The sequence below is a fragment of the Mustela nivalis genome (assembly GCF_964662115.1).
Source record: "Mustela nivalis genome assembly, chromosome: 5".
Taxonomy (NCBI): domain Eukaryota; kingdom Metazoa; phylum Chordata; class Mammalia; order Carnivora; family Mustelidae; genus Mustela; species Mustela nivalis.
This window is the reverse complement of record NC_139024.1, coordinates 37,341,193-37,356,106: the sequence shown is the minus strand read 5'-3', so window position 1 is coordinate 37,356,106 and position 14,914 is coordinate 37,341,193. Positions and strand designations below refer to the sequence as shown.

The 14,914-nt window shown below is 35.1% G+C and overlaps 1 pseudogene across 1 annotated transcript; it reads right to left on the bottom strand.

Annotated features, from left to right (window-relative positions):
• Nucleotides 1-11,500: 11,500 nt before the first annotated feature.
• On the bottom strand, nt 11,501-12,248 carry LOC309865131 (14-3-3 protein theta pseudogene; annotated as a pseudogene). Its single transcript has one exon. The product of its transcript is annotated as a 14-3-3 protein theta pseudogene (transcript).
• Between the last annotated feature and the right edge of the window lie 2,666 nt (nt 12,249-14,914).

The window sequence follows — 14,914 nt, the reverse complement described above, 5'->3', positions numbered from 1 at the left end:
TCAATAATTCAGAAGATAGTCATTGTCTTGCTACCTCACGGTTAGCTCTGTAGGAGTCATTTATCATGGGCCCAGAGTTAAACATAGGCTGTCTACCAGTGTGATTTCAGAGGTATACCTCCTAGGCTAAACTTAGCTGTTCAAAAATGTTTGAAATGATTTTACCAGAGGACAAAAATCTTTAAATGTATTAATAGAGATAAGGTTTAAAATCTAAATATTCATGATTGAGGGAATATATTAGATAAGACTTGTAATAAGGTGCACATGATATTCTGGATCTTGGTATTTTCCCCCAAGAGTAAGTTTTTATAGTTGAAGGGAGCAGTGGTGGATTCGAAAATGAAGCCAGGAGCACCACGGTCTCTCTTCAACTCTGCTGTGATAGATTTCTGACTAGCCTAGTGTGGAGGCTGGATGGAGAATGTCAAAATGGAGCACTGTGTAAAATACATCAGAGGAGCAGAAAGGACGATGGGCACCAACATCCAAACATGAATAGGCACATAAAAATGTATCTTCAATTATCTACTGGACTTTAATTATCACCTCTGAGTTTCTCCCAAATTTAGGTATCACTCATGATCTCTTATCAGTATACTAGGTCCACTAGATATATCTACCATCACCTCAAACTCAGTGGACTCTCAAGGGCATTTTGGTCCTAACATTATCATGAGCATACAATATGTTTTCAGCTCTTCAGAAACTACGTTGATCCCAAGAGAAAAACATTCACCCTCTCATTTCAATTCAGAATTCATACGATTGTCTCTAGATGTATTATTTCAAGGTCTTATATATGTTTCTTTGAAATTTTATTTTCCATTCTTCTTCTCCATACTCATGTCCATCATGTATTCTGGTCTTTGTTATCATATGTCCAAATCAGTTGATGGTGTCTTACTGGCTTTTCTTATCTTCAGTATCCTGAAGTCACATATCTTTAAACTTCTCACTTAGGCATACTTTCCTAAAAAATTCTTCTTACTGGGCCAGATCCCTGCTTAAGAATATGTGACAGTTTCACATTGCATATTTTTTAATAAATATTAGTTTTCATTACTCTTAATATACAGATAACAGTCTTACTCTGTTTTGTGTAGTGTACTATGAATGAAACTACCTCACTTTATGTATATAAAACTTATTCTGTTTATTTGACCATAAAAATTACCTCTTCTCACCATATTTATCTATTAAATTTTCCTAATACTTGACAGTCCAGGTTATGTCTTTTTTTTCCCCCATAAGATCTTATACCACTAAGATTTTCCTTATGAAGTCTTATCCCATTTGTTGTCACTGCTCACCCACTGTAAGCTCTTTTCCTAATAGCTTCAAATGGCAAAGTTGTCTTGAGGCCAAGGGTGATATCCATATTATTTTTGTATAACTTACCACATATAGCCGATGATGATTATATATCAGGTGCTAATATTTATCATCTTACATATTGATTTTCATTGCGCTTAGGGTTAAATTACTTGACTAGTTGTTAAGTATAAATTGTCAAGTAGCTTAATTATTTTTTGACTCCATTCAGGAGTTAAATCCCAATAGGCACTTATGTCTGGAAATTTAGTCAAGATTTATATTCTTCTTTCTACCCCTCTTCTCCCAAAATATTTCTCTAAAATAGTTGATTGAATGAGGTGACCACTAAGTTCCATTCTATTCCTGGGATCTTATGATTCTGAAAATACAGGACTCATATGGGAAAGCAGCACTAAAGTCAAATCCTCTTGTATAAAGTTAAGATATAAAGTTATATAAAGTTAAGGTTGGAGGCAGGTTACTGGAAAAATTGCAAAATTAAAAAAAATAATGTTAATTATATGTAAAGAATATATAATTTTTATTATATATCCATAAGAAATAATGATAAAATAATATGTTAGCAAAATTGCTAACAATGATTATAATGAGCTGGATTTGTGATGCAATGTGAGCATTGGCCTAGTTATCAAAAACAGAGGTAAAGTGTAATGATGGGATTTAAATATGAATCAGGAACACCTGGGTGGCTAAGTGAGTTAAGCATCTCTCTTTGGCTCAGGTTGCAATCTCAGAGTCCTGAGATTGAGCCCCACATTGGGCTCCCTGCTCAGTGGGTAGTCTGCTTGAGTTTCTCTCTCTCCCTCTCCCTCTGCTCCTCCCCCACCATTAATGCTCTCTCTCTCTCAAATAAATATGTAAAACATTAAAATGTGTGATTCCAAAATTATAAGTAAGGTATAATTACTATTATAACACATTTGTGTCCTTTCAGAATTACATGTGCTCTAATCAATTCTACAGCTTTGGCAGTTAAAAAGAGCATATTCTCTAAGGTCAAGGATTTTAGGAAACCAGTCCTTAACCTGGCTCGCCGCCTTCTGTAGCTACACGATTAAATTGGCTAGTAGAAATTCCTGGACAATAGAATGCCAGGGAATAATATATCAGTATGTTCTTTTTCTTCATAATAGACAAAATTAGAATGTCTGCTTCCTCCCTTTTATACTGTTACCCTGGAGCATGTTTTACCTTTTTTTCTTCCCAACTGCACACTTCCTGTTCACTTACCTTTCTCATTTCCAACAAAGGAAATGATTTATGTAAAGTAATCTATATAAATCCTAAACCCATGGAAGAAAGTTGAAATCTTTGAAGGAAATATCTATTATCCTATGTAAAATTGATTCAAACCCATTCTGGGTCAACAGGAGCAAACCACACCCTTGTGTATTCCTATCCTGTACATGACACCTAGCAGTGCTATTGGAATGACTAACATGGGAAATCCTTGGGATAGGTTTTAGAGACGGAAGTCCAATACAGGAATTACTGTTTGGTAATAAACATACTTAACCCCTTCCCCTCATTGAATATAATAATCTACAAAGTACACTAACAGAAGACCATGTTACAGATAAAGTATTATTGATTCTTAATGCTTTCTGGAAATTTTTATAGTAAGATTCTTTGAATTACTTCCAAGGAAGAAGGAGCATGCACCAAATTCTGAGCTAGCAAGTTTCTAGGGCAAGCATCTGTTTCTGAGAGGAGCAAATCTATGCATATGGATGTGAGATAACCTTTTTTTTAAAAATTTTATTTATTTATTTGACAGAGATCACAAGTAGGCAGAGAGGCAGGCAGAGAGAGGGGGGGAAAGCAGGCTCTCTGCTCTCTCTGCTGAGCAGAGAGCCTGATGTGGGGCTCAATCCCAGGACCCTGAGATCATGACCTGAGCAGAAGGCAGAAGCTTAACCCACTGAGCCACCCAGGCACCCCATGAGATTACCTTCTTTGTGGCTGGATTGATCTTCCCCCAGTGATAGGAGTTAGGGAGATCCTCTGTTAACTAGATTATATGTTAGCAATGAGACATAGGTTCTGACAGATACATTCATGCTTGTAATTACTTACATAGCTAATGAAAAGGCTATTCATGGATAAAATCATTATATTCTACTGCAAACAAATTCTTGGGACACAAAGAACAGCTGGATTTTTTAAAAAATCAATCTTGAAACTAAAGAATTTGAAATATGAATAAAAAACCATAAAACAATGTTAATAACCATACAATTTTTAGCTTTTTCTGGTATTCTCTCTCTCTCTTTTTAGATAGCATGCGTGAGCATGAGTCAGGGAGGGAGAAAGAGCAGAGAGGGAGGAGAGAATTTTAAGGAGACTTCATGCTAAACATAGAGCCCCATGCAGAACTCAAACTCATGACCCTGAGATCATGACCTGAGTGGAAATCCAGCCTTCAAGAGTTGGAGGCTTAACCAACTGAACCACCCAGGTGCCTATTTACTTCTTTCAGGATGGCAGGTCTGCTCTGACTAAAGTATGGAAAATCTATTCTGAGAGTTACAGAAACAACAAGAATTAAATATTAGACAAAGATTTTGGTCTGTATTCAGATTGTTATCATTCAGGTCTCTCAAGATTTTCAGCAAGAGTATATATAGAATTCAATTTTAAAATTTCCCTCCAAACTCTCAAAGTCCTTGGAAAGTTATACATATTACTTTAAAATATGCTTAAATCAAATGTTTTGCTATGCAATTTAAAATAATAACAAAGCATTTAGAATTTGTAGAGTAGAGGACATGCTATTACATGAAAAAGACTACTTTTACTTTATAAATACATAAGAACACTAAAATGAAAATAATTTTTTTATTAAATTTTGTGTATTTATTTGACAGAGAGGGAGAGGTCATAAGTAGACAGAGAGGCGGGGGTGTGGGGAAGCAGGCTCCCTGCTGAGCAGAGAGACCCTGAGACCATGACCCAAATAGAGGGCAGAGGCTTAGCCTACTGAGCCACCCAGGTGCCCCAAATGAGAATAATTTTAAAAGACACATATCTTGGGTTGCCTGGGTGGCTCAGTCAGTTAAACATCTGCCTTCAGTTCTGGTCATGATCTTGGGGTCCTGGAATGGAGTCCCACATCAGGCTCCCTGGTCAGCGGGGAGTCTGCCTCTCCCTTTCCTTCTGCCTAGCACCTGCTCTGCCTGCTGCTCTGCCTGCCCTCCCCCTGCTTGTGTTCTCTCTCTCTGAAAAATAAATAAATAAAATCTTAAAAATAATAAAAGACACATGTCTTCTGAGTCAAGAGTTGTAATATGGACACTGATTACCAGAACTTATAGACTGAGATACTATAAATTGTGAGGTATTATCCTCAAATTCAAAGAGCCATAGGGGCTTCCAACAGAAGGTTGTATTTGAAGAAGTTCTAAAATGAAGACAGCTTATTCAGAGTAGGTAGAAGTCAGTTGTCACAAATGCCTAGTGTGTTGTTTATGATCATTAGTAATGTCTGCTGATTTCCAAAGCATGTTAAGAGGCTTTGTGTAGAAACAGCCACATGGTGATGAACTGGAGTAGGTATTATTGCATTCTGATATTAAATTATGCTTTATAGTGTATCTGTAGGGTTGCATCAATCCAACAATATAACATTTGCTAAGCAAAAGTACTTTAATGTCTTTTCTAGGCAAGTAAATGGCAGAGCAAGTGTACATTATTCTCAACAGGGAAATTCAAGTATATTTTGCTGCTGCCGACGAAAAGATTAAATAAAGGAAATCCAATTTAAAATATCAGTGTTCCAGCAGTAACCTGTAGTGAAAACAGAATTCTGAAATAAGAAATTTGTTATTGTCTTCAGGTATAGGGACTTGCACGATTTAAGACAGTAAGAAAATCATATTCTTTTTCATTTTTTAAAAAAAGTTATCAGCAACTGCACTTTCATGCATGGACAATGGATGTGGAAAGATGCTTCTGCCTCTAAGACCAGGAATATCATTATTTGAGTGCTTCCCAGCATTTAATAGACATTAGCTAATTAAAATCTACCCAACATCCTTAAAGAGAATGTATTTTGTTAGAACTTTACAAAGGGCAAAAGAAGAATCAAAGAATGTTAACACATAACCTAGTGTTGCACAGCTAGGAAATTGCAGAGACCGAATGCCAACCTCTGTCCCTGAAACGTCAAGGTGAATCAGAGCCCTTATCTAGATGATGCTGCATTCACTTGTGCCATAAACCTGGGTTCATCCAGTCTAGCTCTTTTTATGTAATAATTTTACATAATAATATACAATAATTATATAAATAATTTTTTATAATGAGTCTCTTCTATGAAATAATATAAAGTTGCAGTAGCCAAAATATGGTGGTCTTAATTTAGGAAATTTCCTTTAATAATTTACTATTATTATTTCACAAGCCTTGCAGAGACAATAAGCCAAGTGTAGGGGCAGGGGTAGAGAAAGAAATATGGCTTGTTCTCATTTTACTACTTAAAGTCATTAGTAACACTGCAATATTTTCTTATATAAATATATATATGTATGCATATACACATATTTAAACTGAGGTTAATATCTACTTAATCTGCATTTAATAATTATTTGATAGTTGAAAAATTTGCATACTAGAAAGAAGTATCTTCAATATAATTATCTTTCAATTCCTAAAATAATCATTTTAAGTTCAGTTCTTCTCTTAAATACAAGTTAACATAGGAATGGTTTGGAAATGAACTTGCTCATATCTAGCTATTCATTTTGCAAAATATTTAGCTGTCCTAGATATGTAAGGACATATTAAATTAGATGAATAATTTATTTCCTGGCCAACAAACACAACTCAATTTCCCAAAAACAAAACCAAATAAACAAAACAAAAATAAAACTTGCCAAAACAATCTCTATAATTAGACTACTAATTTGTTCCTTTAAAACCTTAGTATCTCTTTCTCACTTGGTAGTGAATCAAATGTAATCAGCTGGTGGTAAGTGCTAATCAAAAGACAGTAGAGATAGAATTCAGATGAATGTTTTCTTACAATTTCCTTCATAGGCTATGTAACACTTATGTCTGGGTTATTAAGTATTCAACATAACTAATCCTTGTGGAGGATGCCATAAATGTTTTTCTCACCAATTTCTTACACAAAGCTGGAAACTGAAGCTTAAGTCAGGAGGTTGATTTCTCCTACAGAAGAAACAGTGTGATTTTCTTCACACCCCTGCCAGAGGCAATTATGGCTGTATTTAATTCCTGAATATACAGTTCTTTGAACTCTCATTCACAACCTCAGAGGGGGAAAATAGCGTTCTTTGTGTCAAAATATAGTATCTATTTTCTCTTAAGACTTAATTTTTTTTAGGGCAGCTTTAAGTTCAAAGCAAAATTGAGGGGAAGGCCCAGAGATATCTCACATATTCCTCACCGCACAGATACTTAGCTCCTTCATTATCAACATCCCTCACTTGGTGGTGCATTCCTTGCAACTGATGAACTTACATTGACTCATCATAATAACCCAAAGACCACAGTTCACACTCCGTTTCACTCTTGATTTCCAACATTGAATATGTAGGTTTAGAGAAATGTGTAATGACATATATTCATCATTATGGTGTCACACAAGGTGTTTTCACTGCCCTAAAAATCCTCTGTGCTCTATCTGTTCATCCATCCCCAGCCACCAATCTCTGGCAACTGCTGATCTTTTTACTGTATCCATAGTTTTCCCTTCTCCACAGTGTTATATATCTGGAATTGTACAATACATGGTCTTTCAAATTGGCTTCTTTCACTCAGTAATACGCATTTAAGTTCCCTTCATATGTTTTCATGTCTTGATAGCTTACTTATCTTTATCTCTGAATGATATCCATGATCTGAATGCACAACAGATGATGCATTCTTTAGTTTAATAAAGGACATCTTGGTTGCTTCCAAGTATTGGCAATTATGAATTAAAATTCCTATAAACATCCATGCGCAGATATTTGTGTAGATAATAAGTTTTCAACTCTCTTTAGGTAAGCACCAAGGAATGCAATTGTTGGATCATACGGTACAAGTATGCTTAATTTTGTAAAAACTGACAAAGTGTATTCCAAACTATACTGTTTTGCATTTTTACCAATCCTGAATGTGAATTCCTGCTGCATCCTCACCAGTGTTTGGTAAGGCTAGTGTTCCAGATTTTGGCCATTTTAATACGTAGGTAATGGTATCTCCTTGTTTTAATGTACATTTCCCACAAATTACATGGTGCACCTTTCCATATGCATACTTGCCATCTGTGTATCTTCTTTGGTGAAGAGTCTATTAAAGGCTTTGGTCTGGGTATTAATAGGGTCCTTTGCTTTCTTGTTGTTGAGTTTAAGAGTTCTTTGTATGGTTTTGGTAACCATCTTTTATGACCTTTGTCTTTTGCAAATATTTTTTTTCCAGTCTGTCACTTGTTTTATTATTCTCACGATACCGTCTTTTGAAGAGCAGTAGTTTTAAATTTAACAAAGTCTGGCTTATCCATTATTTCTTTTATGGATTATTGTCCCTGGTGTTGTATCTAAAGAGTTATCACTGCACCCAAAGTCTTCTGGGTATTTTATCTTCTTAAAAATTTTAGGTTGGCATTGTGCATTTAAGTTCATGATCTATTTTGAGTTAATTTTTGTAAAGGGTGTAAAGTCTGTATCTAAATTCCTTTTTTGCATGTGGATGTCTAATTGTTCCAGCAGCATTTATTGAAAAGACTATCTTTGCTACATTGTATTGCCTTTGCTCCTATAACAAAGATCAGTTGGGTATACATATTAGTCGATTTCTGGGCTCTCTACTCTGTTTTATTGGCTTATTTGTCTATTCTTTGGCCAATATCACCTTGTCTTGATTATGATAACTTTATATTAAATCATGAAGTCAGGTAGTATTAACCTTCCAATTTCTTCTCCTTCAATATGGGCTAGCTCTTCTGATTTTTTGTCTCTCCATATAAACTTTGGAATCAGTTTGTTGGTACCCAAAAAATTACTTGCTGGGTATTTTGACTGGGATTGCATTGAATTTATAGATCAAATTTGGAAAAACTGACATCTTGATAATATCGAGTCTTCCTATCCTCGAACATAGAATATTTCTACATTTATTTATTCTTAGATTTCACTTATCAGAGTTTTGTACTTTCCCTCATCTAGATCATGTACATATTTTGTTAGTTTATATCTAAGTAGTTCACTTGAGAGGATGCTAATGTAAGTGATATTCTTTATTTAGTTCAAATTGCACTTGTTCATTGCTGATGTATAGAAAAGCAAGTGACTTCCGTATGTTAACCTTGTACCCTCCAACCTTGCTATAATTAATTATAAGTTCCAGAAGTTTTCTGTCAATTCTTTTGGATTATTTATGTAGACAATTATGTCATCTGTAATCAAAGATAGTTTTTTTTTTTCCTAATCTGTATACCTTTCTTTTGTTTTTCTTGTCTTATTATATTAGTCAGAACTTCCAATGTGATGTTAAAAGGGAGTGGCAGGAGACCACATCCTTATCCAGGACTTGATCTTAATGTGGAAAACTGAGTTTGTCACTATTATGTATGATGTTAGCTGCAGGTTTTTTGTAAATATTCTCTTTTTCAAAAGATTTATTTATTTATTTTAGAGGAGCAGAAGGTTCAGAAGAGCAAGAGAGAATCTCAAGCAGACTCCACACTGAGTGAGGAGCCCAATATGGGGTTCAATCTTATAACCCTGAGATCATGAGCTGAGCCAAAACCAAGAGCTGGATGCTTAACCAAATGTACCACCCAGATGCTTCTGTAAATATCTTTTATCAAGTTGAAGTAGTCCCCCTCTATCCCTAGCAGACTGAGAGTTTTTATCATGAATGGCTATTAGATTTTGTTAAATGGTTTTTTCTGGATTTGTTGCTATGGTCATGTGATTTTTCTTTTTTAGCCAGTTGATATGATGAATCACATTAGTTGATTTTTGAAGGCTGAACTAGCCTTGCATACCTGGGATAAATCTTACATGGTATATAATTTTCTCATACATTATTAGATTTGCTCATATTTTATTTTAAATTTTTATATCTGTGGTCAAGAGAAATATAGATGTGTACTTTTCTCTTAATGGCTTGGTCTGGTTTTGGCATTAGGGTAGTTTTGGGCTCAGAATAAATTAGGAAGCATTCCCTCCATCTCTGAAAGAGAAGATAGAGAATTGATACAATTTTATTCTTAAATGTTTGGTAGAATTTACTAATGAACCCATATGGCTTTGGTGCTCTCTGGTTTGGAAGGTTTTAATTATTTATTCCATTTCTACTCTGTTCCACTGGTCTATGTGTCTATTTTTATGTCAGTACCATGCTGTCTTGGTGATCACAGCTTTGTAATAAAGCTTGAAATGAGGTAAAACGTGATGCCCCCAGCTTTACTTTTCTTTTTCAACATTTTCTCAGCGATTCGGGGTCTCTTCTGATTCCATACAAATTTTTGGATTATTTGCTCCAGCTCTTTGAAGAATACCGGTGGAATTTTGATCGGAATGGCATTAAAAGTATAGATTGCTCTAGGCAGTATAGACATTTTAACAATGTTTCTTCTTCTGATCCAAGAGCATGGAATGGTCTTCCTTTTTTTTTTTTTTTTTTTTAGATTTTATTTATTTATTTGACAGACAGAGATCACAAGTAGGCAGAGAGGCAGGCAGAGAGAGAGAGAGAGAGAGAGAGAGAGAAGCAGGCTTCCTGCGGAGCAGAGAGCCAGATGCAGGGCTCGATCCCAGGACCCTGAGATCATGACCGGAGCCGAAGGCAGCAGCCCAAACCACTGAGCCACCCAGGTGCCCCTGGTCTTCCATCTTTTTGTGTCTTCTTCAATTTCTTTCATGAGTGTTCTGAAGTTCCTTAAGTACAGATCCTTTACCTCTTTGGTTAGGTTTATTCCCAGGTATCTTATGGTTCTTGGTGCTATAGTAAATGGAATCGATTCTCTAATTTCCCTTTCTGTATTTTCATTGTTAGTGTATAAGAAAGCCACTGATTTCTGCACATTGACTTTGTATCCTGCCATTTCTTTGACAGATATAAATGGACTCAGATTATTTATTTCTATTCATATAAATTTTGACAAATTGTATCTCTCAAGGAATTTATGCATTTCACTTTTGATATTAGTAATTTGTGTCCCCTCTCTTCTTTTCTTACTTATTCTGGCTAAATGTTTATTCATATTATTGATCTTTGCCAAGAAATACCTTTTGGTTTCATTGGTTTTCTCTATTGTTAACTTGTTTTTCAATCTTATTGATTTCTGTGCTGATTATTATTATTTCTTTTCTTCTCCTTACTTTGAGTTTAATTTGTTTTACTTTTACTATTTTCTTAAAGTATAAACGTGGATTATTGGTTTTATTTTTTTCTAATATAGACATTCAACGGTATCAATTTTCCTCTAGGCATTGTTTTCACTGCATCCCACAATTTTTTTCTTTTTGGGGGGTGGGTGTAAGTGAATTTTTATTGGAAAAGTAAGTTGTCAACTTAAGCAGCAACAAATAAAGAATGAATAAGGAAAATTCCTGTTGTCACAGATACACAAGACCTCCATCATATATGATATGGGAGGCATTTCAGCTTGTGACCCCTAGCACAGAAATGCCAAATGCTTTTCCATTCAATCTAATACTTCTGGCTTCTTAACCAAAAGGAATACTGTAAGAGCATGGGGAAGTTTCTTACTGAAAGGAAACTCCTGAAGAAGAGTATGGGAGAGAATGTAGAAATTAAGAATTATGTAGAATAACTTTTGAAGTAATGAGCTACATTTTCATATCTTTACCATAATACAAAACACAGACACTTTCCAAACTGGTTCAGATTACTTAAAAACTGGGTATGTTTTTAGTCCTTTACATAAGTGTTTGAAAGTTACTTATGTTTATATGGAATGAAGATATTAATACTTTTCTACAACAGTAACCACACACTAGGAAGGCCAAGACAAGCACAAATCAAACAATGGAGTTTTTCCAAAGTTGCAGTATGAAAAGACTATGAACAGTTGATTCCATCCATGTGAATGGGCTTCTTTGCTGTAAGAAATCCAAATTGAAAAAGGAATGAAGATGAGTAAAAAGGTTTCTTGAAGAGAAGAAGGTTGATACCCTGTATGCATTTAGTTTTCTGCCCCTTTCCCAGCATCATTTTCTTCTCCTGCAGTGTCTGAGGTCCATAATGTTAGGTTGTCTCTAAGCAACTGTGTTGTGAAGGTGTTGTCTTTGTATGAGTCTTCGTTCAACAGATCAAGTTGTGCAATGGGCTCATCAAAAGCTGTTTTAGCCAGTGTGCAGGCAAGATATGGGTAATTAAGGATCTCATAGTAAAATACCAGTCCAGACAGATGGAGTGTGTGGGTTGCATCTCTTTCTTGCTTATATCAAAAGTCTCTTGGTGATCTCCTTGGGAATTATCTATAGTTTGTTTTGTACCATAACCACATGCAACTTCAGTGAGGTACTGGAAGTAATGTCCCTTCATTTTCAGATGTAAGAACTTACTCTCTGGATTAGTTGCATTGGTTATTAAATACTAATCCAACAATTACAGCACCATGGTGCAGATGGACCTTAGTTCAGACTCCACTTTCTACTGAAAATCCTTAATCCTCTGCAACTTATTAGAGGTTTTCTGCTCCCTGCTCCAGATGACCCTCCAGGTGGACCAGTGGTCCACTATCAGGTTCTAGTAGGCCCCTAAAGCAGGTTTCTCTCCTCGTTGGACAACTCAGTGGCCCACTCCATCACAGCCTTCATGCACTTGGCCATATCGTCCTGGTGCTCAGCCTGCTCAGTCAGTTTTGCCTTTTGGATCAGCTCTGTCTTCCCTATGGGGACAGGGAGAGGAGAGCGAGAGTGAGCACCCATCTGGACTGGCTAGAGAGGTACGTCCCTGGTGCAAGTCCCACCACCAGATCCACTTTTGGCCTCAGTCAAGGACCCTGCAGACTCCTGTATCTCACAATTTCTTTTTTTTAAGTTGTGTTGTTTTAATTTAGTTCAAAATATTTTAAAACTTATGTTGAAATCTATTCTCTGGCCCATGTGTTATTTAATAAGGTGTTCTTTAATCTTTAGGAATCTGGGAATTTTCCAATTATCTTTTGTTATTGATTCAAAGTATAATTCCACAGTGGTCTGGGAACAAACATTGTATGATTTTATTTGTTTGGATTCGCTACTGTATATTTTATGGACCAAAATGTGCTCTGTCTTGGTGAGTGTTCCCTATGAGCTTGAGAAGAATGAGCATTTTGCTGTTGCTGGATGAAGTTGTCTATAATGTTCATTATATCCAGGTGGTGGGTACTATTGTTGAGCTCAACTATGTCCTTACTGATTTTCTGCCTGCTAGATACGTCCATTTATGATAGAGGCATGTTGAAGTCTCCAACTATGATTGTGGATTCGTCTACATTTTAGTATGTATTTTAATGATTCTTGATCACAAATAAATGTTTGCACAATGATGTATAATTATTTTCCAGTTGATGCTTCTAACTCCAAATGTATTTGGCATAGATTAATGTTCCAAGGTTTTATTTTATTTTAACATATTATTTTTATGTTAAAATTGAAGTTTTTAAAAATTAAAACTTTTTAATAATTTACCTCACATTTCGCAAACCGAAAAAAATAAGGCCTTACTTATTTTTATTTTTCATAATTGCCATCTTTGATGTCACCAAATCCACTTATGAATGAGAACTGCAAAGAAAATTTCATACCAAGACAATTCTTCGGTTCCTATCAGTCCACGTGACATGAATCTTCAGTTCTTGTCACTCATTTAAAGTTACCATCTTCTTTCCCACCTGTGTCTTGGATTAGCAGGTGGCTCGTCTTCTCATATAGTCCCTTGTATTTATTCTTATTTTATGCATATATCATATATATATATAAATATATATAATATATGATACTTATTAAAATTTATTTATACCCAAATAAAATTAATATCTTTAATATGAAGAGGTCTTTTATACCATCAATAAATCCTTCAAAATCCACAAATACTGAATGTCTAAAGTAGTGTAGAATTTTGCCAAGTTTTCTTTTTATCCCCGTTCTAAAGTTTTGATAGCCTCCCAATCTCTTACTTAAATTCCTTCTTGGTTTTACACTTTGTCAATGTAATACTTAACAGAATTTCTGCCAATGAATTTCCTACACAAAGAAATTGCCAAGTGAGTCTTTGGTTAAGGTCATTTCTTATGAGGTGCGGATAAAAGAGATGCTACTCTCTCCACTATAAAAGGAAGTGTACAAAAGAGAATATAATCATAGCACAGTGGTTTGCAATAGTGACAGCAAACATTATATTCATGGCTAAGAAACAGCTAAGTTCATTTGAAGTTTAATATATGTGCTTGATTTCTTGTTCTTCATTAGAAGTATCAAAGTTAAATGTTTTCACTCTAATTCTGTGAAGTATAAGTACAGTTTAAAGAAAATGTTTAGAAAAAAGGAAAATTCTACTTAATAGTGTGATTTTGGCAACTAATTCCAAGTTCCATCATTTTTTAAAATTCAATTTTCTATTTAAATTCTAGTTAGTTGGCATATATGGTAAAATTGATTTCAGGTATAGATTTAGTGATTCATCACTTGCATATAACACCCAGTGCTTATCTCAACAAGTGCCCTCCTTAATACCCACCACCAATTTATCCCATTCCCCACTGATCTCCCTCCATCAACCCTCAGTTTGTTCTCTGTTGTTAAGAGTCTCTTATTGTTTGCTTGCCTCTCTTTCCATTTTGTTTTTCCTTCCCCTATGTTAATCTGTTTTGTTTTTTAAATCTTACATATGGGTGAAATCATATGGTATCTGCCTTTCTCTAATAAACTTATTTCACTTAACAAAATACACTCTAGCTCCATCCATGCAAGATTTCATTCTTTCTGATGGCTGAATAATATCCCTTTGTATACTTACACCACATCTTCTTTACCCATTCATCAGTTGATGGATGTTTGGGCTTTTTCTATAATTTGGCTATTATTGATAGTGCTGCTATAAACATTGTGGTGCATGTGCCCTTCAAATCAGTATTTTTGTGTCCTTTGGGTAGTGCAATTGTTGGGTCATAGGGTAGTTCTATTTTTAACTTTTTGAAGAACCCCCATACTGTTTTCCAGAGTGGCTGCACCAGTTTACAGTCCCATCAATGGTGTAAGAACATTACCCATTCTCTGCATCCTCACCAACATCTATTGTTTCCTGTGTTGTTAATTTTAGCCACAGTGACAGGTGTGAGGTGGTATCTCACCATGATTTTGACTTTCATTTCCCTGATGATAGTAATGTTGAGCATCTTTTCATATGTCTGCTAGCCATCTATATGTATTCTTTGGAAAAATGTCTGTTCATGTCTTCTGTCCAAGTTCTATGATTTTTGACAAGTATTCAAACTGTGGACTATTGCTCTAAATTTATAAGCTTAACCCATGGATATGCTTTCCTGTTATTAAAACAAAGTGACTTTAAATTGGGCATAAACTGATTGAATGGTAACACTTTAACATAGTGA